Raw genomic sequence first — 18,857 nt, forward strand, 5'->3', positions numbered from 1 at the left:
TGCAATACAGTTGCTGGCACATAGTTAATGCCCAATAAAAAGCAGGAAAGAGATGTTGAAAGAATGAGTGTGAAAATGAGATAAAGCCTCATGCCAGCACCCACTGTGAATTATTATTTTGCAGGTTAATCTCCATAATCATTACCAAGAAAATTCAGGCGGACTCCATCCCCTCACCGGGGAAGCCTTCTGCGCCCATGTCCCCTCCCCTTGTGAATCAAGGTCCCTCAGCCACGTGCCCATTGTGGTGCTGGTCACCCTCTATAGAATTATCTGTTCATGTATCTGCCTGTCCCATGGACTGTGAACTCCTTCATGATAGGAATGGTACCTTAATAATCTTTTTAATACACCATTTGAGCAACATTTTCTTTTCAGATATGTTTAAGGACTATTCTAAAGAGCGAGCTTACTCTCACTAACTAACCCACCTTTGTATGCACTAAGAACGTGGTCCTGATGCATCTGTCTTGAACAGAGTTTATACCATCTGAAAAAGTTTTAATTTGCCTAAAATGTGGACTTTTTTAAAGTATAGATTGCCAGGCGCGGTGGCTCACGCCTGTAATCCCAGCACTTTGGGAGGCCGAGGCGCGTGGATCACAAGGTCAGGAGATCGAGACCATCCTGGCTAACACGGTGAAACCCCGTCTCTACTAAAAATGCAAAAAACTAGCCGGGCGTGGCAGCGGGCGCCTGTAGTCCCAGCTACTCAGAAGGCTGAGGCAGGAGAATGGCGTGAACCCTGGAGGCGGAGCTTGCAGTGAGCCGAGATCGCGCCACTGCACTCCAGCCTGGGTGACAGAGCAAGACTCCGTCTCAAAAAAATAAAATAAAATAAAATAAAAAATAAAGTATAGATTGACTAGGCTGGGTGCAGTGACCCACACCTGTAATCCCAATACTTTAGGAGGTCAAGGCAGAAGGACCATTCAAGGCCAGGAGTTCGAGACCATCCTGGGCAACACAGCAAGACCCCATCTCTTAAAAAAAAAGATACAAGAAAACTATAGAATAGGTCATGGGGTATACCTCCTCCCCCCACCCGCCCCCATAGGTTTCTCAGACCTATGTTTTACATGAGGAGCAGTCAGGCTTTTTTCCCTGGAACATTCCACCAGAGACTTCTGTTATTTACTGTTAGGGGGGAACTCCAAAAGCCATCACATTAGGGCTCCAGTTCCCAAACTCTACACTGAGAAGTCCTGGAGTGCCACAGACTCATGGGGGTAGCACAATATACTTTTTAATTTTCAAGGGAAACATAGCAGTTCTCAGCGTCTGTCAGACGCCATGCAAATTAATGGCCGAACTAGTTTCATTTCTAAATTAGATCATATGTTTCCTTCAGTGATGTTGCATCTTTGTGAAGCTGAGTTTTTGGTGGTGGTTGTGCCAAAAACTAAGTACCATGTGAAAATCACGTGGGAGAGGAAATGAGGAAAATGGTGTCCAATCTGATTCTAAGGTTCAGGAATTTGTACACTGCCCAGCAAGCACACACATCCCATTAGTAAGTAATTGTAGTTACTTAGGAATGAAATAAAAACATTCTGTACTTTTTTCAAATGGTTACTAAATCGTTAGGATGTAAACACTTACGAAGCTATTTCACTCGAACTACTTAATACTTGAATCTGCTTAATACTTCTTTGGCCCTAAGAATGCCGTGAAAAAATTCTTGAGATGGTCACCATAAACCAAGAAGGCTTGGGAACCTCTGCTTTAGGGTTTTTACAAGTCCCCGTTGCTTCTTCTGAGTCTTTGACGGTGAACTCGGGAATTGATTCTGAGCGAAACTCTTTGAGCATGACCTGGTATTAATATTAGTCACACAGAACTTATACTTAATTCTGTCTTGAGAGTCTGGGACATGCAGGCTGGTTAAGAATTTCCTGGGAGGTAAAACAGAGATTTAGTCCATCCCTCTTGACCCCATCCGACTAGTTTCTTAATGAGCTGATACCACTTTGGAATGAGCTGGATACATGCCTTCCTGTTATAAAAACAGGAAAACAAGCATCCATTTGTGTGCCTGGGTTATGGTTTTATTATCTCCAACTAGGAGTGGCCTGAACATCCAGTTGGCCCTGCCAGCTAATTTTTGCCAGAAAGAAAGGCCACAGAGTGACTGTTCTGAACCTATGGTGATTATTTTTGGTATGTGTTCTGCTGACTTTTCACTGATTTGTAAATAACCTGGTTCAGTAAATTACCTCATGCAGTTATCTTTATTTAAAAAAAAAAAAAACAAACAGTATGTCCTGGCCATCACACCAGGAGGGAGCATGCTCCAAGCTGGGCCTTCTCTGGAGACTTGCTGGAGAGAAACTCAGCAGGGTGAGCAACTGGTCACGGTTGCCTTAAATGTTTTCTGGGTGATTGAAATAGGGCAATAAGCTTCAGTTGCTCATGTGTCTCTGTATCAGGATTGATTCCAAATCACTTTCTGGGAAGGATCTTGGCCTCATTCCTTGTGTTCCTCTCTCAGGAGAGATGGGATGCCCCCTCTTTAAGCATTATTCCCTATTAGCCCTCAGCTTTCACAAAAAGATGTTAAGACCCAGTTTTCTGTTAAAGCTTGTGAGTTTCAGCATCAACCTCAGGGCTATTGCACCTCCTTTTTTCCTCTGCCTAGACTCTCTTCCCTCTGCAGTTCTCATGACTGGCCCCTTCATTCATTCTTTCAGCAATTATTTATAGAGGACCTACTATGTGCCAGGCCCTATGCTGAGTGCTAGGGGTATAAGAAGGAATAGTAATGATAGTTATAACATTTATTCAGCATTCGTGATGAGCCAGGTGCTCTTTTAGTGCATTTACGTGTAGTATCTCATTGAATGCTCAACAGCAATCCAATGTTCAAGTTATCCACATTTTGTGGATGAGGAAAGTGAGACACAGAGAGGTTAAGTAAGTTACCCAAGGGCATGCAGCAAATAAGTGATGGAGTTGGGATTTGAGCTTGCATTTTTTTTTCTCAGCAAGGCAATTTTACTTCTATAGAAGGGTGCATCTCGCAGATGGAGCAATGGTGAGAGCATACCAGACAAAGGAGGGAAAGGGGGTCTTATTCCTAATGCAGCTAGTTCCTACTGCAGCTAGTTCCTACTGCTGTGTCTTTCCTCTGTTGGCTAGGGTTGGACCACACAACCTAAGAATTAGGAACTAAGCTAATTCCGATTGGCTATTTTAAAGAGAACAGGAGTACAACCCAGAGTGGTGGGGTGAGTAGTTTGGCGGGAAGGACAGTTACAGAGCAGGTGACTAAGGATGCCTAAGGACAGAGAGCTTGCATTTTTAAACACCCCTCCCTATAGAGGAGGATGCCTCCCTAGCAAGACACTGAAGGTTCCTAGTCTTATGGGCTTATATTTTAGTGAAGGAGAAAGGTAGTAAATATATTAACAGACAGGTAATTTCAGAGAGGTGAAAGTGGTAACAAAAATGATAATAAATCAGGAGATTTCAGTAGAGACCTCCCAGGGCAGACAGGGAGGAGTGGCCACTGTATATCAGGTACTTGGAAAAAGCCCCTGTGGAGGGATCATCTGGGCTGAAACCTGAAGCAACTAGCCATGGACAATATTCAGGAAAATTGTTCCAAGCAGCAGGAATAGCAAGTGCAAAGGCACTGAGGCCAGGACCAAGTTTGGCTGAATGCAAAAGAGAGATGGCCAGACTCCATCTCTCCAACCTGGGCTGCACACATCTGCCTGCAGAGCTTCAACAGACAGTGGTACCTCTAAAGATTTTGAGGAAATCAGCCTGAAATTTGGCCTGGGCAAGGGGAATTTTCAAAGGAGATGATGGCCGTAGTCCAGTGAGGGATGGTGATGGTGTGGACCAGGGTGGTGACAGTGGAGGTGGTGATGTCTCTCCTTCAGCTGCTGCTCCCCCATGTACGATTTTTAAGTGGCTAAAAGCCAGCCTTTCTCCCATACAACCCAACCATAGTCCACAGGAAGCATTTGCATTCTGGGCCTGGATAAACTCTGGGATGTGGGCTAACCCCAAAGGCTGGGATCCTCACCTACAGATGCCCTAGGGATCAGTACCAGTCCACCAGGCCCCACCTCACTGGGTGTCCCATAGACTCTCTTACCAGACCTATCCACCAAAAGGCCAGAGTAGGCTGGCACAACATTTTCCAAAGAAACCACCATTTCAAAAAACTTCCCTTATCTCCAGCAACCTAACCTTGTTATATAAACATGGGTGAGTTGGCTAGGTCTTGACTATAGCAGTCTCTCATAGCACACTTTGGGAAATAGCAACTTTGTCTTCTTGATTCATCTCAGACTGAGACAGAATGAGACCAATTTTCTATCACCTTACATTATTATATTTATAGAATATTTCCAGACAAGTACAAAGAAATCTTATCACTAGGAGGCTTGAAGTTTAGAGTAAGACAGAATTTTTTCTCCAGATTTCCTTTTTATATATTTTACTTTTTTGCCATGTCTATATATAATTTTTTCAAGTAAATAATAAGCTTTATTTAAAAATGGATCAAAGTGATCACTGCATTGCATTTATTGGCCATCTGCAAACTGCTTTCTTTGAATCATGCTTTAAGGAGAGGACATGAAGACATGAGATGCTGTGGACTGAATTGTGTCCCCCATAAAGCCCATATGTTGGAACCTTAATCCCTAAAGTGATGGGATTTGGAGATGGGATCTATGGGAGGTAATTAGGTTTAGATGAGGTCACAATGGTGGGGCCCTTATGATGGGATGAGGGTCCTTATAAGAAGAGATACCAGAGAGCTTGCTCACTCTCTCTCTCTGGCACATGAGGACACAGCAAGAAGGCAGCAGTCTGCAAGCCAGGCAGAGAGCCCTCACCAGAACCTGACCATGCCAGCATCTTGATCTAGGACTTCCCAGTCTCCAGAACTGTGGGAAATAAATGTCTGTTGTTTAAGCCGCCTAGTCTCTGGTACTTTGTGATAGTAGCTCCAGTAGAGTAAGACAGAAGCCTAACTAAGTGACATTATAGGAAACAGCCAATCATCAGAGAGCACTGTTGAGGCTTACATTTGTTATATATCACAGTGTCCTCTATAGGAGGAGCTCAGGAGAAAAACCATACAATTTTATTGCAAGAATGGGTTGTAATTCTCTTAGATACCTAGTGCTTTTTCCTCTTAGGGAGACTGAATCATATTACTGATCAAAGTTTCTTTTCTTCAACAGACACACAAAAAGGGGTCACATCTATATCCAGACATAACCACTGTTAACTCCAGTCTAAATACAATTTTATGTCCTCATCTTTGTTTTTCTCCTTTAGTCCTGCTTGTTTTTAACCTTTTATTATGAAAAGTTTCAAATATACACAAAAGAAGAGAAAATGGTAAACTGGAACCCCATGTACATTTTAGCTCACACTAAAAAAAAAAAATAATAAATAAATAAATAAACCTTTGACTCAACTTCAGTCATTATCCACTGATGGTCAATTTTGTTCTATGTACATCTCAAATCTTCCTCTCAAACACCTCTGGATACTTTTTTCAGATCTAATTCTCATGCTATAAAATTCACCCTTCTAAAGTGTTTTCAGTTTTTTTTTAATTAATTAATTTATTTTTTCGAAACGGAGTCTCGCTCTGTCACCCAGGCTGGAGTGCAGTGGTGTGATCTCAGCCCACTGCAACCTCCGCCTCCTGGGTTCAAGCGATTCTTCTGACTCAGCCTCCCAAGTAGCTGGAATCACAGGCACCCGCCACCACGCTCAGCTAATTTTTGTATTTTTAGTAGGGGTGGAGTTTCACCATGTTAGCCAGACTGGTCTCCAACTCCTAACCTCGTGATCCACCCACCTCGGCCTCCCAAAGTGCTGGGATTACAGGCGTGAGCCACTACACCCGGCCTTCAGTGTTTTTTAGACTATCTACAAGGTGGAACCATCACCACCATATAATTCTAGCACATTTTCATCATCCCATGCCAATTAGCAGTGACTACCCATTCCTCTTCCCCAAGTCCTTGGCAGTTGCTCCTCTGCTTCCTCTCTCTATACATCACTGGAATATTTTAAAGCAAATCTCAGATATCAAGTCATTTCACCCATAAATATTACAGTGAGTATTTCTAACACATAAAAGCTTCTTTTTTTTGGTCTCTAATGTAGCCAAAGACCTAAAAACATAATAATAATTATTTAATATCATCTAGTATATCATCAGTGTTGAATAGCCTCCTGTTAATTGATGTGTTCCATTGTATGCAGACAAGGCCTTCATATTCATGTGGTTAGTATGACATAAGCCTCTTATGATCTACAACAGTTCCCTTTCCTCTGTTTTTTTTGTTTTTTGTTTTTTTTCTTGTCATTTATTTATTGGTGGGGGAGACCATTTTTCCTGTAGAATTTCCCACACGCTCATTTGGCCAATGGCAGCTCCATGTTGTTCCTCTATCACCTGCCTTCCCTGTAAACTAGTAGTTAAATGCAGAGATTGTTATCTGAATCAGGTTCTGGATTCTGGCAAGAATACTTCCCTAGTGCAGGGTGGGGGTAGGGGCTATTATCTTGCATCACATCTGACTGACAAGTCTCTCTGTTGAGATGTTAAGATTGGTCCTTGAGCTCAGGTATCGTCTGCCTGATCCACACATTATCACGTTTCCCATCAGCCTTTCCCCAGTGGCCCTGGTATTGATCAGCATTGCCTCAATCTGTTACTGCATTAGGGGCTGCAGAAGGATGATGTTCTAATTCTCTTGCTTTTGCATTTAGTAGCTAGAAATCATCAAAGAGAACATTTCTTCTTCACTGTTACTTAGTCATCTTTTTGGAATAATCAGATAGTGTCTTAGCATCCTCCAAAGATAACCAATGACCTTTTTGTCATTGGTTATTAACAATTTAATATATTTCAATCTATTGAAGTCACTATTTTTTCTGATACTTAAGTTATCCCATCTGTGGCTAATGGGAGCCCTTCTGAGTTGATTTATATGTCTTCTTGACACGGTAGCTTTCCTTTTACTAGCATGATAAGATGTTTTGAACTCATCTTGTACATTTTCTGCCCAAACCTGGAATCAGTCATTTCCCCAAGGAGTCATGGAAGTCTTTCAATAACATAATGGTTTTTAGAGACCACATCTGGATGCTAAATACGTTTATTCTTATTTTTTTGGCCTTTCTGGGCCTTTTTGGCAGACACAGGAAAAAATGTATATATGTTTTTAAGAGAAAAATACATCATAAATTCATCCTGATATCTTGAATTCAAATCTTAGATTACAACACTTATTTATTTTATTTTGAAATTGTATCCCTTTTCTCTTACATTTAAAAATATTGGGTCCTAATAGCATTATTACTATTATAATGGCTTTAAAATAGCAATACCATTATTATTACTAACAAGTTGAATAAAATTTTATATTTCTTAGCAGTTTTTAAAAATCTTTTGGATATTTTCTGCTAGGGATGTATAGTTACTGTTGTGTTGATTTTTTTTTTTAATCTGGTTAAACATGTGCCAATTACTGATCAAGCTGTTAAGAAATAAATTCTAGTGTGAAGGACAGTCAAGTAAGTATATCATAATACTGTGGGTTATAAGTAATAGTAAGAATTTATTTATCTAAGAAACGGAATAGCACAGAGATCCACGTTCTCAGCTTTCTGTTACAAAGTCTCTTGAAATAATTCCTCTCTGTAAGTTTAAGCCACCAGCCTGATATATTGTTAGACTGAATAACTTTATTTTGTTTTCTATTTTCAGGAAATTCTTTTCTCCAGTTGATTTATTTTGTTTTATAGTTAATAACCACTTTTGCTTTCTTCCAAAGTCAAAATTATAAAAACAAGATATATACAGTGAAGACTAGCTTCCATCCCCATCATCTCCTGCTTCCCTTCCCTCTATAGGTAACATTCTCATTTGTTTTTGGTTCATTCCTTCATTGCATTTTTTTTTTTTTTTTTTTTGAGATAGAGTCTCGCTCTGTGGCCCAGGCTGGAGTACAAAGGTGCAATCTCAGCTCACTGCAACCTCCGCCTCCCAGGTTCACACAATTCTCTTCCCTCAGCCTTCCAAGTACAGGTGCACACAACCATGCCCAGCTAATTTTTGTATTTTTAGTACAGACTGAGTTTCACTGTGCTGGCCAGGCTGGTCTCAAATTCCTGTCCTCAAGTGATCCACCCACTTTGGCCTCTCAAAATGCTGGGATTACAGGCGTGAGCCACCGCACCCAGCCTGTATTTTTTAATCAAATACGTGCATTGCCCTGCCCACAAAAAAATTCTTGATAAAAGTTTGCATGTTGGCTGGGCATGGTGGCTCATGCCTGTTATCCCAGCACTTTGGGAGGCCAAGACTGGAGAATTGCTTGAGCCCAGCAGTTTGAGACCAGCCTAGGCAACATGGTGAGATCCTGTCTCTACAAAAAATAAAAAATTAGCCAGATATGGTGGCACATGCCTGTAGTCTCAGCTACTGGGGAGGCTGAGGCAGGAGAATTGCTTGAGCCCAGGATGTTGAAGCTACAGTAAGCCGTGATCATGCCACTGCATTCCAGCCTGGGTGACAGAGGGAGACTCTGTCTCAAAAAATAATAAAAATAAAAATAAGGATTGCATGTTATCCTCATTATTCTGCACCCTACTTTTTTCACTCCATAGCAGTATGTAGATCCTCCTCATTGCCTTCTCGTGACTGCAAAGCATTCGATTGTATTCATGGAGCACCATGGATACAGCTCTCCCCTGCTGAGGAGCACGTGGGACAGCAGTCAATGTACCATCCCGGTGGCAGTCCACCCTAGATACCTTCTTATCCCAAAAGCCTCCTCTGGCCAGAGGACCATCCCAACATCCCTCCAGCTCCATCCACACCTCTAGGCCGCCCACCCCTGTCTTCAGGGTCTCATCTAACTCCATCCTGTCCTTAAGGCTTATGGTGGAGCTATAAACCTCTGAGAGTACAGAATATGGCCCAATTGTTGACAAAAAACTTTCTTTTTTTTTTTTTTTCTTTGTTTTTGAGACGGAGTCTCGCTCTGTCACCCAGGCTGGAGTGCAGGAGCACGATCTCAGCTCACTGCAAGCTCTGCCTCCTGGGTTCATGCCATTCTCCTGCCTCAGCCTCCCGAGTAGCTGGGACCACAGGCGCCCGCCACCACGCCTGACTAATTTTTTTGTAGTTTTAGTAGAGACGGAATTTCACCATGTTAGCTAGGATGGTCTTGATCTCCTGACCTCGTGATCCACCTGCCTCGGCCTCCCAAAGTGCTGGGATTACAGGCGTGAGCCACCGTGCCCGGCCAAACACTTTCTTTTACATGTAGTGCTGCAGTAAACAGCCTTGTGTGCATACCATGTCATGTGTCTTCCATTGTATCTTTAGGATGGATTTTTAGGAATGCATGAATAAATAAATCTAATCATCATATCATAATCAGATGAATGGCCATTTTACCCAGTCATTTGTTTAGCCTAGGAATATTTATAAGAACATCTAATGTGTCCCAGAACCTCTGCTATGAGCTGGATAGGCATTGGATAGTCCATGGATCACAGAAGAAATATGGGAGTTGAATGATTATATGGGAGAAAAACTTGTAGCTGGATGAATAATTGTGTAAAAAAAAAAGTATTGATTGATTGTTCAATTGATGGTTCAATGTCAGCAAATAATCCCAACAATTAATTAAAGAGAACCAACGTTTATTGAGCACCTGGTAGGTGCTAGATGCTATGCTAGGCCAGTCCTTTGACATTCATTATAATTTCATTTAAAAATCATAATCCTGGCTGGGTGCAGTGACTTACGCCTGTAATCCCAGCACTTTGGGAGGCCGAGGCGGGCAGATCACGAGGTCAGGAGATCGAGGCCATCCTGGCTAACACAGTGAAACCCTGTCTGTAATAAAAATACAAAAAAAATTAGCCAGGCGTGGTGGTGGGGGCCTGTAGTCCCAGCTACTCGGGAGGCTAAGGCAGGAGAATGGCATGAACCCAGGAGGCGGAGGTTGCAGTGAGCTGAGATCGTGCCACTGTACTCCAACCTGAGCGACAGAGTGAGACTCCGTCTCAAAAAAAAAAAAAAAAAATCATAATCCTGCCAGGTAGTTGTCATTATCACACTTAACAGATAACAGATCAGGAAACTGAAGCTCAGAGAAGTAAGGTTGAACAGCTGAAACTAGGTATAGGAGAGGTCCTCCGAAATCCTGAGAGACACTGAGTGACTCATAGAGCTGAGAGGATGGTTAACAGATCAGATGACAGAACCAATGTTGGAAGGCAGAAAGATAGACGAAAGCATGAGAGCAGAGCTGACCATGATCAGGTTGAATGTAAATTCCTCCTCTGGGAGTTGTGGATTATCAGAATCTTGTGTTTAAAAACGACCTGAGAGGCTGGGCACCGTGGCTCACACCTGTAATCCCAGCACTTTGGGAGGCTAAGGCGGGCAGATCACAAGGTCAAGAGATGAAGACCATCCTGGCCAACATAGTGAATGCCTGTCTCTACTGAAAATACAAAAATTAGCCGGGCGTGGTGGCGCACGCCTGTAGCCCCAGTTACTCAGGAGGCTGAGGCAGGAGAATCACTTGAACCTGGGAGGCAGAGGTTGCAGTGAGCCGAGATTGTGCCACTGCACTCCAGCCTGATAACAGAGCGAGATTCCGTCTCAAAAATATAATAATAATGAATAAAATAAAATAACCTGAGGCCAGGCACCGTGGCTCACGCCTGTAATCCCAGCACTTTGCCAGGCCAAGGTGGGTGGATGGCTTGAACTCAGGAGTTTAAGACCATCCTGGCCAACATGGTGAAACCCCATCTCTACAAAAAATATATATATATAATAATAATACAAAAATTATCCAGGCATAGTGGTACACATCTGTAGTCCCAGCTACTCAGGAGGCTGAGGTGGGAGGGTCACCAGAGCCCAGGAGGTCGAGGCTGCAGTGATCTGTCATCATGCCACTACACTCCAGCCTAGGTGGTAGACTGAGACCCTGTCTCAAATAAATAAATAATAAAAATCACCTGGAGGTATTAGCTTAGGACAAGCCCATATGGATCTTAGAAAAGCCAACATTGTATTAAGCTGCATTCATGGAAGCAAGATAATTAATAGGTTCAAAGCTCCATTTGGACAAGAATCACAAATCTCTTGTTCTCAGTTGAAACCCAGGCCCCAGCAAATATCTAGAAGAAACACTCAGTAATTATCTGGATATAATAGACATATCTGTAAATATTTAGGTATATTTATTCAATCATTAAACAAATGTATTGAGCACCTGTTGTACTCTGAGTGCTGTTATAGGTGCTCAAAATACAGCTGTGCCCTTGAAGAGTTTACGTTCTAGTAGAATGGCAGGGAAGAAAGACAGCAAACAGATAGATAGGTAGCAGTGTGAAGTGGTAGTGGAGGATTTATGGCGAGAAATAAAGTGGGATGAAGGGGGTAAGGAGAGCTGGGTGGGAGAAGCAAATGATGACAACTCTCACCTAGAGTAGCTGGGGAAGACAGGTCTGAGATGCTGATGCCGGACAGGATCCTGAATTAAGAGAGGGGTGAGCCGTACAGGCCAGGAACAGCACGTGCAAAGGCCCTGAGGCAGGAATATGCCAGCTGGATTCTGGATAGAGGGAGGGGACAGTCTTATCTGATCTCTGCTGCTGAAACCACACCTGGAGTCTGTTGTGTAATTCTGGGTACCACATAGTTTAAGAGATTGTCAAATGTGGGCATTTCAAGATGGTGAAGGGCCTGGAAGCAGCTCGTATTAGGAATGGGTTAGGGAAGGAATGACTTGTGCACACCTGGGTGGCTCCATTCAAGTGGATGAAGTGCAGACACAAGGCAGAGGGCTAAGACTTGCTCCATAGGATAATGAGGGCCATTCATTCATTCCTGGTGTGATATACAGCAAAACAGGTTAGAGGTTCCCTAAAGGGGAATGAGCTGCCTTGCCTGATAGTAAGCTTCCTGCTACTGGAGATATTCAAGCAAATAGCAGACAGTCTACTAAGTATGTGGATGACTTCCCCATCCCGGGTTGGATTTTGAAATTTGGAACAGGAGACCTCTGAGCTGAAACCCATTCAGAAGATTTGGAATTGCATCCTGACTCCTCTCTCCAGTTTCTCTGCCTCTGTTTCCACTCTCCCTCCTTGCTCAGCCTCAGGACAGAGCATACATGCATGCATGCACACACACATACACACATGTGTGCACACAAGCACACAAGAGGGTAAAGCAATTCAGAAAGCAGGAGAGGAGAAGAGTATGAGAACCTGAATGGGGGAACCATGAGGGGAAGGAGGCAGGAAAGGCAGAGAGGAAGGAATGAAGAAGAAATGAGATGCAGGAGAAGAATGGCAACATTGAAAAGAGGTCAGGAAAACTGAAGGAGACAGAGTAGGAGGTGGAAGGGAGAGGCTGGAAAAAGACAAGACAAGAAAGTAAGCAACAAGGAAAAATTAAGGAGGAAAGAGGTGCAAGAGGAAGACGGATGACATTAAAAGTAAGAGGAAGAGTGGCCGGGCATGGTGGCTCATGCCTATAATCCCAGCACTTTGGGAGGCCAAGGTGGGAGGATCGCCTGAACCTAGGAGTTGGAGACCAGCCTGGGCAAGGTGGGGAAACTCCATTTCTACAAAAAATACGAAAAAGAAAAAATAGTCAGGCATGATGTCTTGCGCCTATAGTCCCAACCACTCAGGAGGCTGGGGTGGAGGATTGCTTGAACCTGGGAGGCAGAGGTTGCAGTGAGCCCTGATTGCACCACTGCGCTCCAGCTTAGGTGACAGAGCAAGAGTCTGTCTAAAAAAAAAAAAAAAAAAAAAAAAAAAAAAAAAAAAAAAAAAAAAAAAGCAGAGTAAGAGAGAAGGCAAGGAGTGAGGAAAGGGGAGAAAGGGGAGGGAGGAGAGAGTGAGAAGGCAAGGAAGGAAGAGAAAGGAGAGAGAGAAGGCGAGAGGAGATAAGAGAAGGGAGAAGAGGGGCGAGGGAGGCTAGGGTGTGGGTGGGTCTGTTTTGGAGAGTTCACAGTGGCCCCATCATAGCCCCTGGACAGCGAATGGGTAATCTTGAATCACAGCTCATTGAGGGCTTCCTGTTTTCAGCTTGTCTTTGTGAACCCTTGGAGGGATTTCCAGCCAGTAAATAAAGCAGAGTGCCAAGACTCCCTGCCCAGGCCAGCAGCCATTTCACCATCCTCAGGACTGTGTCCCCAGTGCCCTCTCACCCCAACTACCCTCTCTGGCCTGAGGACCATCCCAGAGTCCCCTCCAGCACCCACCCACCCAGGTTCCAGACCACCTGCCCCCTTCGCCAGAATCCCGGAATCCTTCCGGTTCTCAAGAACTTGTGAGGAAGGCAGAAACCCTCAGAGAACACAGCACCCACCCAAGAATGCACGGAAATATCCACCTTGTAAAAGACAAGTTTCCTTGAAACACAGTTTCTTTGCCTTTTTGTGGAACTCCCTTGTTTTTCCTTCCAGTTTCTTGCCCCCCTTCCAAATTATTAGCAGGTCTTGATCCAGCCTTCTTAAATTCAATCCAGAAAACTCGTGTAGAGCATGTGCAATGTGCCTGGCACCAGTGCAATAGCTGGGGACAGCACTCATCTGTCCTCAAGAAGCTCACAGTCTAAAGGGGAGACAGAAATGGTGGTTCGAGGGGTAGAATCGGTTTTTTATTGCCCAGGTGTCATACAATGTGGGAGGCCCTCCGTAACGAAAAAGAACATAAAATCAGCTGGATGTGGTGGCACCTGTAGTCCCAGCCACTCAAGTGGCTGAGGTGGGAGGAATGCTTGAGCCCAGAAGTTCAAGGCTGCAGTAAGTCATGACTGCACCACTGCACTCCAGCCTGGGTGACAGAGTGAGACCCCGTCTCTTTAAAAAAAATATATAAATATAAATATAAAATAAAATAAAAAGGAACATTTGGCCAGGGCCTTTCCTGAAGCTTTGAAATGCCTTTGTATAAGAGACCTGGGCTCACACCTGTAATCCCAACACTTCAGGAGACTGAGGTGGGTGGATCACTTGAGGTCAGGAGTTCAAGACCAGCCTGGCCAATATGGTGAAACCCCATCTGTACTAAAAATACAACAATTAGCCAGGCACGGTGGCACACACCTGTAGTCCCAGCTACTTGGGAGGCTGAAGCAATAGAATCGCTTGAACTCAGGAGCCCGAGGTTGCAGTGAGCCAAGATTGTACCATTGCACTCCAGCCTGGGCAACAGAGTAAGTGAGACTCTGTCTCAAAAAAAGAGAGAGAGAGAGAGAGAGAGAGACCTGGGTTCCATGCTCACTGTTGGAGAGAACAGAATGGGACCCCAATGCACAACCACTCAAACGAAGACAGAAGAGAAGGGTTCCCGGAGGGTGGCTGCCCACTCCGGAATTAAACCACTATCTCTGTGCTTTCTCCCTTTGCTCTCTTTGTCTGCTCTGTGAAAGAATGCATGATGTATTCCACAAAAATTTACTTCAGGCTTATATAATAATTGGGATACATTTCAGCTGCCATAACAAAGACTTACAATGGTGTAAACAAACTAGGACTTTCTTTCCCTGCTCTGCACAAAAGCAGCCCAGGGCTGGCGTGGAACCACCATGGTTTCATGGCCATGGGCTTCTTCCATCTTATTGATCATCCATCCCTGGTGTATTGCCCTCAGCTACACTGTCAAAGATGGTCCACACTCCAGCCAGCAAGGAGAGAGAAGTGGGGAGTAGAAAGCCCTCCCCTGCCCTTTAACAGCACAGCCTGGAAGATCGTACACCTCTTCTGCTAACATCTTGTTGGCCAAAATGTGGCCACACAGTAATATGAAGATGCCAGGGAAAGGAGAGAGAGTAAAGTGTACCCTGGGTGGACACATGCCCCCCATATCAGGGTGTATCATGACTGTAAAGCAAGAAAATGATGCTGTGGGCAGCTAGACACCTCCGAAGTAGCCTGCTCTGTGCTCAGGGCTGTCTAGGAAACCAAGGTGCTAAAGAAGTTCTGGTTCTTCCCAAAGCCACCAAGGACAGAAATGTGAATTAAACAAGCCGTCCCTGCAAACGCTCACCCGATTCTGTCATTTTGGCAATTCCAATTCTCTCCACCTGACCCTGGATTCTGGTAGAGATGAAACCCCAGGACCATCAGAGGGGCATTGGAGAAAGAGGTGGCAACAGAGACTGTGAAGAAGTTGCCAGAAAGAAAGGGTGAGAACTGGGAAAACAGTGGTATGGAAATCGTATTACCCAAAGTTCACCAATTTCAGGTGCTACAGAGGGTCAACGCAGGGCAAGGACCAGAGGCATTCTATGGGATTTGCCAAAGAGGGGACCAAATCAGTCGCAGGGGAATGGTAGGGAGTGAAACCTAGAGAAAGTGGGTTGAAGGGCAAGTGGGGAATGAAGATGTAGAGAGAGACAGTGGAGACTAACTGAGGTTCTGAAAAGCAGGAACGTGTTGAGGAGAATGGTGGATTCTTGATCACGTTAATCCAAAGGATAAAGAATCGGTGAAAAGCAAGAGACTAAAAATAATGAGGAGAAATGTCATTTGGCTGCTTTAACGAAGACCCACATAATAGGGGCCAGGTGCAGTGGCTGAAGTGTGTAATCCCAGCACTTTGGAAGGTCGAGGTGGAAAGATCGCTTGAACCCAGGAGTTTGAGACCAGCATGGTCAACATAGTGAGGCCCTGTTTCTACAAATAATCAGAAATTAGCCGGGCGTGGTGGTGCACGCCTGTAGTCCCAGCTACTCCGCAGGCTGAGGCAGGAGAATTGCTTGAGCTCAGGAAGTCAAGGCTGCAGTGAGCCATGGTCACGCCACAGCACTCAGCTTGAGTAACATATTGAGACCTTGTCTCAGAAAAAAAAAAAGACCCAGAGAACAGTGGCTTAAACAAGATTAAAATTTCTTTCTCTCCCATGTAAGAGTCTGAGTCGAGGGCTGATAGGGAGCTTCACAGTGCTAGTGACCCGGGTCCTTCCAACTTTCTACTCAGCCATCCTCAACATGCGGTTTCCACCTCATGGCCCAAGATGGCTGCTGCTGCTCATACCATCATGTTCACATTCCCAGCCAGAGCAAAGAAGGAAAAAGGACGGGGAAGATTATCTTCATCTTCAGGGCACCACCCAGAGGTTGCTCATATCACGGCTACCCAGTTTTCATTGGCCAGAGCTTGGAGACTCGGGCACATCTACCTGCACGAGAGACTGCAGCAAAGTAATCTCTGGCTGAGGAGGCCAGGTACCCAGCTAAAACCAAGGGCTTAGAAGACCCAGAACAAAGGGAGGAGGCACACCACCACTGCTGCAGCCGGGAGGAAGAAGGTGGGGTAGCTGAGTTTGAAAAGGGCTGGAAAATAGGGAACTCTTGCCTGGTCATGTTTATTTTCTCTGCAAATTGAGACTTGGAGTCATCACTCAGAGAGCCAAGAAGAGAGGCGGCTTGTCCAGCCTCTCTCCTGTTGCTGTTTGTGTCCGTTATGGTAGAACAGGCAGGCACCTATGCACAGACCCCTGAGATGGTTCAAGGAAAAGCTGTGCCTTTGGAGTCCAGAGTTTCAAGCCTAGCTCTGGGCTCAGCTGCTTTACAACCTTGAGCAAGTCAAGAGATCTCAGTTTCCTTACCTGTTAAGTGACCACAACAGTGCCCAGCCTGCCCACAGTCCTGTTTGGACCCCACGGAGAGCTGTAAATACCCTGGGTAAGCATCGCAGCTGGGCAAATGTGAGTGGGCATTCTTGTGGGAGGGACAGAGTCGCCGAGTCAGTGCTGAGCCTCGAAGGGCAGGCAGAAAAGGGCTGAGAGGGAGATAGGAAGGACGTGAGATGGGGTGTGGCCGAGACCAACCCCACGCAGACCGCCCAGCACCCAGCCACTCCATAGGGCTCTGCCCGTCTCTGACCTAGCATCAGAACTCCTCTGCTGTCGGGGTGAGGGTGACAGGGAAGAGGGGAGCCGCTTCTGAACAAGCAGGGCTCCCATGGCCAATGGGAGGGAGCAACTGGCCCAGCTGTCCACAGCCGCTGGGAGTCAGCCTCTGTTCTGTCTTAAGATCACTATCACGGAGCCTTGGCCTCGTCCTCTGCGCTTGGCCTTAGAAGCTCTCCTGGGACATCTCCCCAAGCCCAGGACACCTCTGTGTTCCTGGCTCAGCCCAGTCAACAGTGTGAGTTTCTCTCCCAGTCTCTGGCCTAGCAAAGCCGGCCTCTCCAGTGTGTGGCTGTGTGCGCACACACACACATACACACACACAAACAGAAGCACCACATACTATACACCACATGTACAACACATACCACACACATCACACACCACACACACAAACAAGCACCACATACTATGCACCACATGTACAGCAAACAGCACACACAGCAAACACACCACACACATCACACACCACACACACACAGAAGCAGCACATACTACACACCACATGTGCAACACAGAGCACACACAGCAAACACACCACACACATCACACACCACACACACCACACACACATAGAAACAGCACATACTACACACCACATGTGCAACACACAGCACACACAGCAAACACACCACACACATCACACACCACACACACCACACACACATAGAAACAGCACATACTACACACCACATGTGCAACACACAGCACACACAGCAAACACACCACACACATCACACACCACACACACCACACACACATAGAAACAGCACATACTACACACCACATGTGCAACACACAGCACACACAGCAAACACACCACACACATCACACACCACACACACCACACACACATAGAAACAGCACATACTACACACCACATGTGCAACACACAGCACACACAGCAAACACACCACACACATCACACACCACACACACCACACACACATAGAAACAGCACATACTACACACCACATGTACAACACACACACACAGAAGCAGCACATACTACACACCACATGTGCAACACACAGCACACGCAGCAAACACACCACACACATCACACACCACACACATCACACACCACACACACACAGAAGCAGCACATACTACACACCATATGTACAACACAGAGCACACACAGCAAACACACCACATGTACAACACAGAGCACACACAGCAAACTCACCACACACAAATATATCACACACTACACACACACGCCCCCATGTAAACACACAAAGAACATACCACACGTAGCATACATCAAACACATGCAAACCCACCACACACAGGTATCTCCCACAAACTCCACAACACACACCAGCATACACGCTCCCTACACATACACACCACACACACATGCACACTCCCTTCTTCCTAACTGGACCCTCTGTGTCTCATATCGCACCCCTCCATTCCATCCTCTACACAACTGCTTCAGTGATTTTGTTAAAACGCAAACTACGCCATTTCCTTGTTTAAACTCCACTCCCTCTTTCAGCGGCTCTCCAGAAAATTCAGGCTAAAATCCTAGCTCCTTCCCAGAGACCGTGGCCCTCCAGTCTGTTCCCCGATGGCCCGTGCAACATCCCCCGTCAGCGAGCCCGCACCACCTGCCCTTTCGCCCACTGTGGGTTCCTCGCGCATCTCTGGAGGATGGCCCCACAAACTCATCCATCTGAAACGTGTTCATCCTTCCAAACCCAGTTCAGAGCTCACCTCTTCTGTAAAGCTTTCTCGACCACCCAAGCGGAATCGCTCCCTTCCTGTCTGCAGCTTGTGTGGTGTGTGGTGGAATGATTTGCTTCCCGTGTCTGTCTCCCCTGCCAGCAGGTGACCTTCTGAAGGGAATTCATGTCTATAGACAGAGCACTTGTTCCTGGCATGGGGTGGGCTCAGTGAAC

The 18,857-nt window shown here is 45.3% G+C and overlaps 1 protein-coding gene across 2 annotated transcripts in view; it reads left to right on the forward strand.

The window, feature by feature from the left end:
- Positions 1–18,857, forward strand: part of SYN3 (synapsin III) — a 548,825-nt gene that overhangs the window by 501,918 nt on the left and 28,050 nt on the right. The window lies entirely within an intron of this gene.

This window comes from Theropithecus gelada, chromosome 10, assembly GCF_003255815.1.
Source record: "Theropithecus gelada isolate Dixy chromosome 10, Tgel_1.0, whole genome shotgun sequence".
Lineage (NCBI taxonomy): Eukaryota > Metazoa > Chordata > Mammalia > Primates > Cercopithecidae > Theropithecus > Theropithecus gelada.